The sequence below is a fragment of the Pecten maximus genome, chromosome 1 (genome assembly GCF_902652985.1).
Source record: "Pecten maximus chromosome 1, xPecMax1.1, whole genome shotgun sequence".
NCBI classification, from domain to species: Eukaryota; Metazoa; Mollusca; class Bivalvia; order Pectinida; family Pectinidae; genus Pecten; species Pecten maximus.
In genome coordinates, this window is record NC_047015.1 from 25,622,453 (window position 1) to 25,636,669 (window position 14,217).

Here is a 14,217-nt window from a genome sequence, read left to right on the forward strand (position 1 = left end):
GCTATACTTGCTGCAAAGTGAGAAAACTCACTAGACTAGATGTCTAATATCGACATAAGCCGACAAGAAAATAGAATTACCGACAATTTAAGAAGCCGACAAGAAAGAAACTGAAAGATAAAATAGTTCCTATTTATTAATACAATGTTTGATTTTTTTTCTATTTTGGATTGTTTTGTTGTCTGATATAATGTTGGCGACAGGAAATATTGAGCCGACAAGAAAAGTAGTTTTACCAACAAGAGGTTAGAATTACCGACAATAAGGAGGCGACAAGAAAGAAAATGAAAGATATTTGTTTTTATTATTATTAGGCATATTTATAAATACCATGTTTGATTTGGTTTTTTCCCTTATTTTTTATGGGTTTTTTTTCTAATGTAATGTTGGCGACATGACATATTGAGACGACAAGAAATATAGTTTTACCGACAAGAAAGAAAATGAAAGATAAAATAGTTGGTTTTTTTTATATATATATTATCTATGAATACCATGTTTAATTTTTTACTTTTTCTTTCTATTTTGGATTGTTATGTTGTCTGAAATGATGTTGGCGACAGGAAATATTGAGCCGACAAGAAAAGTAGATTTATCGACAAGAGGTTAAAATTACCGACAAGAAAGAAAATGAAAGATATGAAATAGATTTATTGTTATTATTTATAAAAACCATTTTGATTTGTTTTTCTGTTTTGGATTGTTTTGTTGTCTGATATAATGATGGCGACAGAAAATATTTAGCCGACAAGAAAAGCAGATTTACCAATTACAATGTAACAAGAGGTTAATTAGAATTACCGACAAGAAGTCGACACGAAAGAAAATTAAAGATAAAATAGTTGGTGAATTTGTTTGGTTTCAACTGTCAAATCTTCTATCACTAACGGTCCCATCAGACTCACTGAAGTGTTGGTTATATAAATGAGAGTGTTTTTGCATTTTTGGTGCGTTTTCTTTGCCCATTTGGAGGCTTGCTCGAGGTCTGAATAATCTCTTTGGTGAATGCATGGGTGTTTGGCAGAGTTCATGTTTATGACGCTTTGCATGTCGTCAGCAATATTTTGTTTATTTCTAGGATTCTTTTCCTTGTTCACAGCGTATTTCATGTTTTGGACACATTTCGATTCACGTTGCTGGTGATCAGTATGCCGTTTCTCTTAACACATGACTTCAATGTGCCGTCAGTCTGTTTCACGAAATATGTCGTTTTAGTAGCTGCGGATTTGGAATCCCACAATCATCCCAGAAATCCATTTTCTAAGCATATTTGCCTTTCTATTGATGTTACGTGCATAGTCAAGCACAAAGTACACATTCCTCTTAATGGAGAGTGGTTCACATTCAGATTCAGATTCTTTTATTTCTTGGTGTTTTTCAACACATCTGGTACTGTCATGTCCAATAGTGCTTTTTTTTGTAGTTCTTCAAAGTCATTCAGTTCGGGTGCTGGTATTTATGCTTTTTTACTGCATAGGAAGCCAGCCAGTTAAGTGTATATACAGGTACATATAACTTGGTGTGTTGTTGTCGTTGTGTAAGATTTCGCTGGTCACTATTACTCTTGGCGGAAATTTGTGTATACAAGTTACCCATGGACGCGGTATACCCTAATGCCAATCGGCAAGTGGCTCATATCAGGTGGAGGTACGATATTATAATTTCATTATATGGGCCCACCCATATCGCCAATATCTGGTAGTCACGGAGATACATTACAACATTTTCTCATGATTTAACTACATATACTTATATTTACGTGTTTATTACCCGATTTACTTTTTTAAATTAGTACAAACTTAGGAATATATATCGAGTATTCAAGAGTAGTTACTATATTCAATACACAATCAGCATGGAAGAAATCAAATTCCAACAATTTAAAGTAATACATTATCATATGATTTAATCGGACAATTTGTAGACTGTGTAAGAAAAATAAAACAATGTGAATAACAAAGTAATGTGATATTCTAACAAGAAATTGTATTGATATTACGATTCCTCACAAAAAAAAATTAAGATATGTTTTTGGTAAACATACTTTTGTGGATATTCTTTCTTCTGATTGCCTTCTATCCACGAAGTTTGCCGTAACTGTGGATTCCACGTTCCATTTTTGAACTCTTTTTGAAAGTCCGTGTTATAGTATACTTCGACAAAGACATAAACCGAAGGTTATGATGTAGATAGAAAGTAGTGACCAAGACACGAGCCAGAGGTTATGAGGTAGAGAGAAAGTATAGTGATGAAGACACGAGCCAGAGGTTATGAGGTAGAGAGAAAGTATAGTGACGAAGACACGAGCCAGAGGTTATGAGGTAGAGAGAAAGTCTAGTGACGAAGACACGAGCCAGAGGTTATGACGTAGAGAGAAAGTAGTGACGAAGACACGAGCCGGAGGTTATGACGTAGAGAGAAAGTAGTGACGAAGACACGAGCCGGAGGTTATGACGTAGAGAGAAAGTAGTGACGAAGACACGAGCCGGAGGTTATGAGGTAGAGAGAAAGTATAGTGACGAAGACACGAGCCAGAGGTTATGACGTAGAGAGAAAGTAGTGACGAAGACACGAGCAGGAGGTTATGAGGTAGAGAGAAAGTATAGTGACGAAGACACGAGCCAGAGGTTATGACGTAGAGAGAAATTATAGTGACGAAGACACGAGCCAGAGGTTATGAGGTAGAGAGAAAGTATAGTGACGAAGACACGAGCCAGAGGTTATGACGTAGAGAGAAAGTATAGTGACGAAGACACGAGCCGGAGGTTATGAGGTAGCGAGAAAGTATAGTGACGAAGACACGAGCCGGAGGTTATGAGGTAGAGAGAAATAGCGACGAAGACACGAGCTAGAGGTTATGACGTAGAGAGAAAGTATAGTGACGAAGACACGAGCCGGAGGTTATGAGGTAGAGAGAAATTATAGTGACGAAGACACGAGCCAGAGGTTATGAGGTAGAGAGAAATAGCGACAAAGACACGAGCCAGAGGTTATGAGGTAGAGAGAAAGTATAGTGATGAAGACACGAGCCGGAGGTTATGAGGTAGAGAGAAAGTAGTGACGAAGACACGAGCCGGAGGTTATGACGTAGAGAGAAAGTATAGTGACGAAGACACGGGCCACAGGTTATGAGGTAGAGCGAAAGTATAGTGACGAAGACACGAGCCGGAGGTTATGAGGTAGAGAGAAATAGCGACGAAGACACGAGCTAGAGGTTATGACGTAGAGAGAAAGTATAGTGACGAAGACACGAGCTAGAGGTTATGACGTAGAGAGAAATTATAGTGACGAAGACACGAGCCGGAGGTTATGAGGTAGAGAGAAAGTAGCGACAAAGACACGAGCCAGAGGTTATGAGGTAGAGAGAAAGTATAGTGATGAAGACACGAGCCGGAGGTTATGAGGTAGAGAGAAAGTAGTGACGAAGACACGAGCCGGAGGTTATGACGTAGAGAGAAAGTATAGTGACGAAGACACGGGCCAGAGGTTATGAGGTAGAGCGAAAGTATAGTGATGAAGACACGAGCCGGAGGTTATGAGGTAGAGAGAAAGTAGTGACGAAGACACGAGCCGGAGGTTATGACGTAGAGAGAAAGTATAGTGACGAAGACACGAGCTAGAGGTTATGACGTAGAGAGAAATTATAGTGACGAAGACACGAGCCGGAGGTTATGAGGTAGAGAGAAATAGCGACAAAGACACGAGCCAGAGGTTATGACGTAGAGAGAAATTATAGTGACGAAGACACGAGCCGGAGGTTATGAGGTAGAGAGAAAGTAGTGACGAAGACACGAGCCGGAGGTTATGACGTAGAGAGAAAGTATAGTGACGAAGACACGAGCCGGAGGTTATGAGGTAGAGAGAAAGTAGTGACGAAGACACGAGCCAGAGGTTATGAGGTGGAGAGAAAGTATAGTGACGAAGACACGAGCTAGAGATTATGACGTAGAGAGAAAGTAGTGACGAAGACACGAGCCGGAGGTTATGAGGTAGAGAGAAAGTATAGTGACGAAGACACGAGCCGGAGGTTATGAGGCAGAGAGAAATAGCGACAAAGACACGAGCCAGAGGTTATGAGGTAGACAGAAATAGCGACGAAGACACGAGCTAGAGGTTATGAGGTAGAGAGAAAGTAGTGACGAAGACACGAGCCGGAGGTTATGAGGTAGAGAGAAAGTATAGTGACGAAGACACGAGCCAGAGGTTATGAGGTGGAGAGAAACGAAGAAACGAAGACACGAGCACGATGTTATGAGGTAGAGGGAAAGAAGCGACGAAGACACGAGCCGGAGGTTATGAGGTAGAGAGAAAGTATAGTGACGAAGACACGAGCTAGAGGTTATGACGTAGAGAGAAAGTATAGTGACGAAGACACGAGCCGGAGGTTATGAGGTAGAGAGAAAGTAGTGACGAAGACACGAGCCAGAGGTTATGAGGTAGAGAGAAAGTATAGTGACGAAGACACGAGCCAGAGGTTATGAGGTAGAGAGAAATTATAGTGACGAAGACACGAGCTAGAGGTTATGACGTAGAGAGAAATTATAGTGACGAAGACACGAGCCGGAGGTTATGAGGTAGAGAGAAATAGCGACAAAGACACGAGCCAGAGGTTATGAGGTAGAGAGAAAGTATAGTGATGAAGACACGAGCCGGAGGTTATGAGGTAGAGAGAAAGTAGTGACGAAGACACGAGCCGGAGGTTATGACGTAGAGAGAAAGTATAGTGACGAAGACACGGGCCAGAGGTTATGAGGTAGAGCGAAAGTATAGTGATGAAGACACGAGCCGGAGGTTATGAGGTAGAGAGAAAGTAGTGACGAAGACACGAGCCGGAGGTTATGACGTAGAGAGAAAGTATAGTGACGAAGACACGAGCTAGAGGTTATGACGTAGAGAGAAATTATAGTGACGAAGACACGAGCCGGAGGTTATGAGGTAGAGAGAAATAGCGACAAAGACACGAGCTAGAGGTTATGACGTAGAGAGAAATTATAGTGACGAAGACACGAGCCGGAGGTTATGAGGTAGAGAGAAATAGCGACAAAGACACGAGCCAGAGGTTATGACGTAGAGAGAAATTATAGTGACGAAGACACGAGCCGGAGGTTATGAGGTAGAGAGAAAGTAGTGACGAAGACACGAGCCGGAGGTTATGACGTAGAGAGAAAGTATAGTGACGAAGACACGAGCCGGAGGTTATGAGGTAGAGAGAAAGTAGTGACGAAGACACGAGCCAGAGGTTATGAGGTGGAGAGAAAGTATAGTGACGAAGACACGAGCTAGAGATTATGACGTAGAGAGAAAGTAGTGACGAAGACACGAGCCGGAGGTTATGAGGTAGAGAGAAAGTATAGTGACGAAGACACGAGCCGGAGGTTATGAGGCAGAGAGAAATAGCGACAAAGACACGAGCCAGAGGTTATGAGGTAGACAGAAATAGCGACGAAGACACGAGCTAGAGGTTATGAGGTAGAGAGAAAGTAGTGACGAAGACACGAGCCGGAGGTTATGAGGTAGAGAGAAAGTATAGTGACGAAGACACGAGCCAGAGGTTATGAGGTGGAGAGAAACGAAGAAACGAAGACACGAGCACGATGTTATGAGGTAGAGGGAAAGAAGCGACGAAGACACGAGCCGGAGGTTATGACGTAGAGAGAAAGTATAGTGACGAAGACACGAGCTAGAGGTTATGACGTAGAGAGAAAGTATAGTGACGAAGACACGAGCCGGAGGTTATGAGGTAGAGAGAAAGTAGTGACGAAGACACGAGCCAGAAGTTATGAGGTAGAGAGAAAGTATAGTGACGAAGACACGAGCCAGAGGTTATGAGGTAGAGAGAAAGTATAGTGACGAAGACACGAGCCAGAGGTTATGAGGTAGAGAGAAATTATAGTGACGAAGACACGAGCCAGAGGTTATGAGGTAGAGAGAAAGTATAGTGACGAAGACACGAGCTAGAGGTTATGAGGTAGAGAGAAATAGCGACGAAGACACGAGCCGGAGGTTATGAGGTAGAGAGAAATTATAGTGACGAAGACATGGACCAGAGGTTATGAGGTAGAGCGAAAGTATAGTGATGAAGACACGAGCCGGAGGTTATGAGGTAGAGAGAAAGTAGCGACGAAGACACGAGCCAGAGGTTATGACGTAGAGAGAAATAGCGACAAAGACACGAGCCAGAGGTTATGAGGTAGAGAGAAAGTATAATGACGAAGACACGAGCTAGAGGTTATGAGGTAGAGAGAAAGTATAGTGACGAAGACACGAGCCGGAGGTTATGAGGTAGAGAGAAAGTAGTGACGACGACACGAGCCGGAGGTTTTGACGTAGAGAGAAAGTATAGTGACGAAGACACGAGCCAGAGGTTATGAGGTAGAGAGAAAGTAGTGACGAAGACACGAGCCGGAGGTTATGAGGTAGAGAGAAAGTATAGTGACGAAGACACGAGCCGGAGGTTATGAGGTAGAGAGAAAGTATAGTGACGAAGACACGAGCCGGAGGTTATGAGGTAGAGAGAAATAGCGACGAAGACACGAGCTAGAGGTTATGAGGTAGAGAGAAAGAAGCGACGAATACACGAGCCAGAGGTTATGAGGTAGAGAGAAAGTAGTGACGAAGACACGAGCCAGAGGTTATGACGTAGAGAGAAAGTATAGTGACGAAGACACGAGCTAGAGGTTATGACGTAGAGAGAAAGTATAGTGACGAAGACACGAGCTAGAGGTTATGAGGTAGAGAGAAAGTATAGTGACGAAGACACGAGCCAGAGGTTATGAGGTAGAGAGAAAGTAGTGACGAAGACACGAGCTAGAGGTTATGAGGTAGAGAGAAAGTATAGTGACGAAGACACGAACCAGGGGTTATGAGGTAGAGAGAAAGTATAGTGACGAAGACACGAGCCAGAGTTTATGAGGTAGAGAGAAAGTATAGTGACGAAGACACGAGCCAGAGGTTATGAGGTAGAGAGAAAGTATAGTGACGAAGACACGAGCCAGAGGTTATGAGGTAGAGAGAAAGTATAGTGACGTAGACACGAGCCGGAAGTTATGAGGTAGAGAGAAAGTAGTGACGAAGACACGAGCCGGAGGTTATGACGTAGAGAGAAAGTATAGTGACGAAGACACGAGCCAGAGGTTATGACGTAGAGAGAAAGTAGTGACGAAGACACGAGCCAGAGATTATGGGGTAGAGAGAAAGTATAGTGATGAAGACACGAGCCGGAGGTTATGAGGTAGAGAGAAAGTAGTGACGAAGACACGAGCCGGAGGTTATGAGGCAGAGAGAAATAGCGACAAAGACACGAGCCAGAGGTTATGAGGTAGAGAGAAAGTAGTGACGAAGACACGAGCCGGAGGTTATGAGGTAGAGAGAAAGTATAGTGACGAAGACACGAGCCAGAGGTTATGAGGTAGAGAGAAAGTCTAGTGACGAAGACACGAGCCAGAGGTTATGAGGTAGAGAGAAAGTATAGTGACGAAGACACTAGCCAGAGGTTATGAGGTAGAGAGAAAGTCTAGTGACGAAGACACGAGCCAGAGATTATGGGGTAGAGAGAAAGTATAGTGATGAAGACACGAGCCGGAGGTTATGAGGTAGAGAGAAAGTAGTGACGAAGACACGAGCCGGAGGTTATGAGGCAGAGAGAAATAGCGACAAAGACACGAGCCAGAGGTTATGAGGTAGAGAGAAAGTAGTGACGAAGACACGAGCCAGAGGTTATGGGGTAGAGAGAAAGTAGTGACGAAGACACGAGCCGGAGGTTATGACGTAGAGAGAAAGTATAGTGACGAAGACACGAGCCAGAGGTTATGAGGTAGAGAGAAAGTAGTGACGAAGACACGAGCCGGAGGTTATGACGTAGAGAGAAAGTAGTGACGAAGACACGAGCCAGAGATTATGGGGTAGAGAGAAAGTATAGTGATGAAGACACGAGCCGGAGGTTATGAGGTAGAGAGAAAGTAGTGACGAAGACACGAGCCGGAGGTTATGAGGCAGAGAGAAATAGCGACAAAGACACGAGCCAGAGGTTATGAGGTAGAGAGAAAGTAGTGATGAAGACACGAGCCGGAGGTTATGAGGTAGAGAGAAAGTATAGTGACGAAGACACGAGCCAGAGGTTATGACGTAGAGAGAAAGTATAGTGACGAAGACACGAGCCAGAGGTTATGAGGTAGAGAGAAAGTATAGTGACGAAGACACTAGCCAGAGGTTATGAGGTAGAGAGAAAGTATAGTGACGAAGACACGAGCCAGGGGTTATGAGGTAGAGAGAAAGTAGTGACGAAGACACGAGCTAGAGGTTATGAGGTAGAGAGAAAGTATAGTGACGAAGACACGAGCCAGGGGTTATGAGGTAGAGAGAAAGTATAGTGACGAAGACACGAGCCAGAGTTTATGAGGTAGAGAGAAAGTATAGTGACGAAGACACGAGCCGGAGGTTATGAGGTAGAGAGAAAGTATAGTGACGAAGACACGAGCCGGAGGTTATGAGGTAGAGAGAAATAGCGACGAAGACACGAACCAGAGATTATGGGGTAGAGAGAAAGTATGGTGACGAAGACACGAGCAAGAGGTTATGAGGTAGAGAGAAAGTAGTGACGAAGACACGAGCCGGAGGTTATGAGGTAGAGAGAAAGTATAGTGACGAAGACACGAGCCAGGGGTTATGAGGTAGAGAGAAAGTAGTGACGAAGACACGAGCTAGAGGTTATGAGGTAGAGAGAAAGTATAGTGACGAAGACACGAGCCAGAGTTTATGAGGTAGAGAGAAAGTAGTGACGAAGACACGAGCCGGAGGTTATGAGGCAGAGAGAAATAGCGACAAAGACACGAGCCAGAGGTTATGAGGTAGAGAGAAAGTAGTGACGAAGACACGAGCCAGAGGTTATGGGGTAGAGAGAAAGTAGTGACGAAGACACGAGCCGGAGGTTATGGGGTAGAGAGAAAGTAGTGACGAAGACACGAGCCGGAGGTTATGAGGTAGAGAGAAAGTATAGTGACGAAGACACGAGCCAGAGGTTATGAGGTAGAGAGAAAGTAGTGACGAAGACACGAGCTAGAGGTTATGAGGTAGAGAGAAAGTATAGTGACGAAGACACGAGCCAGAGTTTATGAGGTAGAGAGAAAGTATAGTGACGAAGACACGAGCCGGAGGTTATGAGGTAGAGAGAAAGTATAGTGACGAAGACACGAGCCGGAGGTTATGAGGTAGAGAGAAATAGCGACGAAGACACGAGCCAGAGATTATGGGGTAGAGAGAAAGTATGGTGACGAAGACACGAGCAAGAGGTTATGAGGTAGAGAGAAAGTAGTGACGAAGACACGAGCCGGAGGTTATGAGGCAGAGAGAAATAGCGACAAAGACACGAGCCAGAGGTTATGAGGTAGAGAGAAAGTAGTGACGAAGACACGAGCCAGAGGTTATGGGGTAGAGAGAAAGTAGTGACGAAGACACGAGCCGGAGGTTATGGGGTAGAGAGAAAGTAGTGACGAAGACACGAGCCGGAGGTTATGAGGTAGAGAGAAAGTATAGTGACGAAGACACGAGCCAGAGGTTATGAGGTAGAGAGAAAGTAGTGACGAAGACACGAGCCGGAGGTTATGAGGCAGAGAGAAATAGCGACAAAGACACGAGCCAGAGGTTATGAGGTAGAGAGAAAGTAGTGACGAAGACACGAGCCAGAGGTTATGAGGTAGAGAGAAAGTAGTGACGAAGACACGAGCCGGAGGTTATGAGGTAGAGAGAGAGTAGCGACAAAGACACGAGCCAGAGGTTATGAGGTAGAGAGAAAGTAGTGACGAAGACAAGAGCCAGAGGTTATGAGGTAGAGAGAAAGTATAGTGACAAAGACACGAGCCAGAGGTTATGAGGTAGAGAGAAAGTATAGTGACGAAGACACGAGCCAGAGATTATGAGGTGGAGAGAAACGAAGAAACGAAGACACGAGCACGATGTTATGAGGTAGAGAGAAATAGCGACGAAGACACGAGCTAGAGGTAATAAGGTAGAGAGAAAGTAGTGACGAAGACACGAGCCAGAGGTTATGAGGTAGAGAGAAAGTATAGTAACGAAGACACGAGCCGGAGGTTATGACGTAGATAGAAAGTATAGTGACGAAGACACGAGCAGGAGGTTATGAGGTAGAGCGAAAGTATAGTGACGAAGACACGAGCCGGAGGTTATGAGGTAGAGAGAAATAGCGACGAAGACACGAGCTAGAGGTTATGAGGTAGAGAGAAAGTAGCGACGAAGACACGAGCCAGAGGTTATGAGGTAGAGAGAAAGTAGTGACGAAGACACGAGCCAGAGGTTATGAGGTAGAGAGAAAGTAGTGACGAAGACACGAGCTAGAGGTTATGAGGTAGAGAGAAAGTATAGTGACGAAGACACGAGCCGGAGGTTATGAGGTAGAGAGAAAGTAGTGACGAAGACACGAGCCGGAGGTTATGAGGTAGAGAGAAAGTAGTGACGAAGACACGAGCCAGAGGTTATGAGGTAGAGAGAAAGTAGTGACGAAGACACGAGCCAGAGGTTATGAGGTAGAGAGAAAGTATAGTGACGAAGACACGAGCCGGAGGTTATGAGGTAGAGAGAAAGTATAGTGACGAAGACACGAGCTAGAGATTATGACGTAGAGAGAAAGTAGTGACGAAGACACGAGCCGGAGGTTATGAGATGAAGAGAAAGTATAGTGACGAAGACACGAGCCAGAGGTTATGACGTAGAGAGAAAGTAGTGACGAAGACACGAGCCGGAGGTTATGAGGTAGAGAGAAAGTATAGTGACGAAGACAAGAGCCGGAGGTTATGAGGTAGAGAGAAAGTAGTGACGAAGGCACGAGCCAGGGGTTATGAGGTAGAGAGAAAGTATAGTGACGAAGACACGAGCCGGAGGTTATGACGTAGAGAGAAAGTATAGTGACGAAGACACGAGCCAGAGGTTATGAGGTAGAGAGAAAGTAATAAGAAAATAGCGACAAGAAATCATATATTCTCGGTGTTGGAAATATATCATTTTTATCACTCGATCTGAATTCCTTGGTCTAAGCAGCACTTGCCCCACAACCGAAAGATATTATATTATTTTCTATGATATACTCGTTTAATGGGAATCACCAAGACGAATTGGCATCAGCGTAAGTCTGAAGAAAGAAAGAAATTGTGATTTAATCTTGTTTTCATCACTTTCGAGTCCTAGAAGGACGAACACCTCTTCAGTGGCACGTCTCCAGTACAATCCATTTTGATAATTTGTTATATAATGAATATAAAATGCGTTATTTACGACAAGGTAAAATGTTTAAAGAATATTCAACATAATAATCTTTTAGAAATTACGTAGTATAATATCATTATCAGCTATAAAAGGAACATATTACCCACTCATATTAAGATTATACGGGATTTAGCCTTATGTATTTTGATACCGCTTTCTTCCAATATGAACTTTCTAGAAACAATTTTGGCAATTCAAAAATGGCTGGATACACTATACAAGGATTTAATTTAGGAGTGAAGTGAGTAGAAATATTTCCAAAAAGTGACCTGTCCATGTCTAGTAGTTAATGTAAAACACTTGTTTGGGTATTATGATATTATATTACATGTGCATTGTATTGGTAATCTGATAAACATTACAAAACTACTTAGTATATTAGTTAGTTAGTTAGTTAGGGGCCGCGGTGGCCGAGTGGTTAAGGTGTCCCGACACTTTATCACAAGCCCTCCACCTCTGGGTTGCGAGTTCGAAACCTACGTGGGGCAGTTGCCAGGTACTGGCCGTAGGCCGGTGGTTTTTCTCCGGGTACTCCGGCTTTCCTCCACCTCCAAAACCTGGCACGTCCTTAAATGACCCTGGCTATTAATAGGACGTTAAACAAAAACAAACCAAACAAACCAAACAAGTTAGTTAGTTAGTTAGTTACTGGTTTTACGCCTACATGACTCCACCTACCACTAGGTTTGATCTCATCAACTGTAGTCGGTGTTATGTCGGACTTAGTTACTGGTTTACTGTCCACTTGACTCCACCAGTTATAAGGTTGCGTTTTGCCGACCATAGTTAGTGTTCTGTCGGCGTAAGGTGTTAGTAATTGAAAGTCAAACAGGTCCAATTTCGGGGAATGAAATGACAGGAAAGCTTCTACACCATTGAACATATATAATGGAGTAATTCAGAGAATCGAATATTCCGAAACTCATTGTCATTATCAATGAGTAAAAAGATGCATGGAAGGTTCCGTAACTGAAAGAATAGTAATAAAAATGAGGATTTATTCATATGCTTCAAAATTTTGCTATCACACCTATTCAATTTCTTTTTCTTCTATATTTTCATAATGATATAATAAATATATTCTCATTTCAAGTCGTTCTGTGCTTTAATAGTTTTGTCTTTTAAGCCTACTACAGTACAGTATATTCTGACGATTCACTGATAAGAGAGAATCTATGCGTCGTCAAAAAGGACTCTACAACCAGTGTACGGCGATAGGACAAAGCAGACGGCTATATATTCTGTATGTAATATCTCTGTATATAACTGTATGTGATATCTCTGTGTATGACTGTATGTAATATCTCTGTGTATAACTGTATGTGATATCTCTGTGTATGGCTGTATGTAATATCTCTGTGTATAACTGTAAGTGATATCTCTGCGTATAACTGTATGTGATATCTCTGTGTATAACTGTATGTGATATCTCTGTGTATAACTGTATGTGATATCTCTGTGTATAACTGTAAGTAATATCTCTGTGTATAACTGTATGTCATATCTCTGTGTATAACTGTATGTAATATCTCTGTGTATGACTGTATGTAATATCTCTGTATATAACCGTATGTAATATCTCTGTGTATAACTGTATGTAATATCTCTGTGTATGACTGTATGTAATATCTCTGTGTATGACTGTATGTAATATCTCTGTGCATAACTGTATGTAATATCTCTGTGTATGACTGTATGTAATATCTCTGTGTATGACTGTATGTAATATCTCTGTGTATAACTGTATGTAATATCTCTGTGTATAACCGTATGTAATATCTCTGTGTATGACTGTATGTAATATCTCTGTGTATAACTGTATGTGATATCTCTGTGTATAACTGTATGTAATATCTCTGTATATAACTGTATGTAATATCTCTGTGTATAACTGTATGTAATATCTCTGTATATAACTGTATGTCATATATCTGTGTATAACTGTATGTAATATCTCTGTGTATAACTGTATGTAATATCTATGTGTATAACTGTATGTGAAGGGGTCGAACTGGTTCTGGCGACACACTATTGTCACAAACATGTAGGTTCGGCATTGTTTTATCGATTTGGAGTAATAATTAAGATTTTGTTTACGTAACAGCTTTCTGTTTGATTTCGAGTGTTAGGAAGAAGTAGGAGGACATGGAAAGGCATTACGAATGTATTGCATTCATTTTCGATGTCTGATGACAGTCTGTAAAAATAAATCTAAGTCTCATTTTTTAACCCATAAGAACTGATACAATGCTATCATGGTTCGAGTTCAGTTTGGTACATAAACTAATGTCTTATGGCCGAAGATAAGGTAGAAAGCACGCTCTGTCATTGTATATCAGCTTTTAATCGATACCAATACAAGGGTTTCTACTTCAATGGGCTGTTTCCACTTATTTGGAGTACTAATTGTTTTCACGTTGGCGAAGTCCCTGACATTTCTATGAATACCACTTTTGTGATTGCTGGTCGGTAAGTTCTGTAGGCGTAAGTCCCTGACATTTCTCTGTATACCACTTTTGTGATTGCTGGTCGGTCAGTTCTGTAGGCGTAAGTCCCTGACATTTCTCTGTATACCGCTTTTGTGATTGCTGGTCGGTAAGTTCTGTAGGCGTAAGTCCCTGACATTTCTCTGTATACCACTTTTGTGAATGCTGGTCGGTAAGTTCTGTAGGCGTAAGTCCCTGACATTTCTCTGGATACCACTTTTGTGATTGCTGGTCGGTAAGTTCTGTAGGCGTAAGTCCCTGACATTTCTCTGTATACCACTTTTGTGATTGATGTCCGATAACCAGTGTAGGTGTCTTTGGTAAATTGTTGCTCCGCTCCAGAATATACACATCTTTTTCAGTATCTAAAAATACAAAACCAATAAGTTAATGGGTGTGTTTTTATATACATGTGTAGAATTGTTTGGAATCCCGACACAAAGTCCTACCGGTCTTA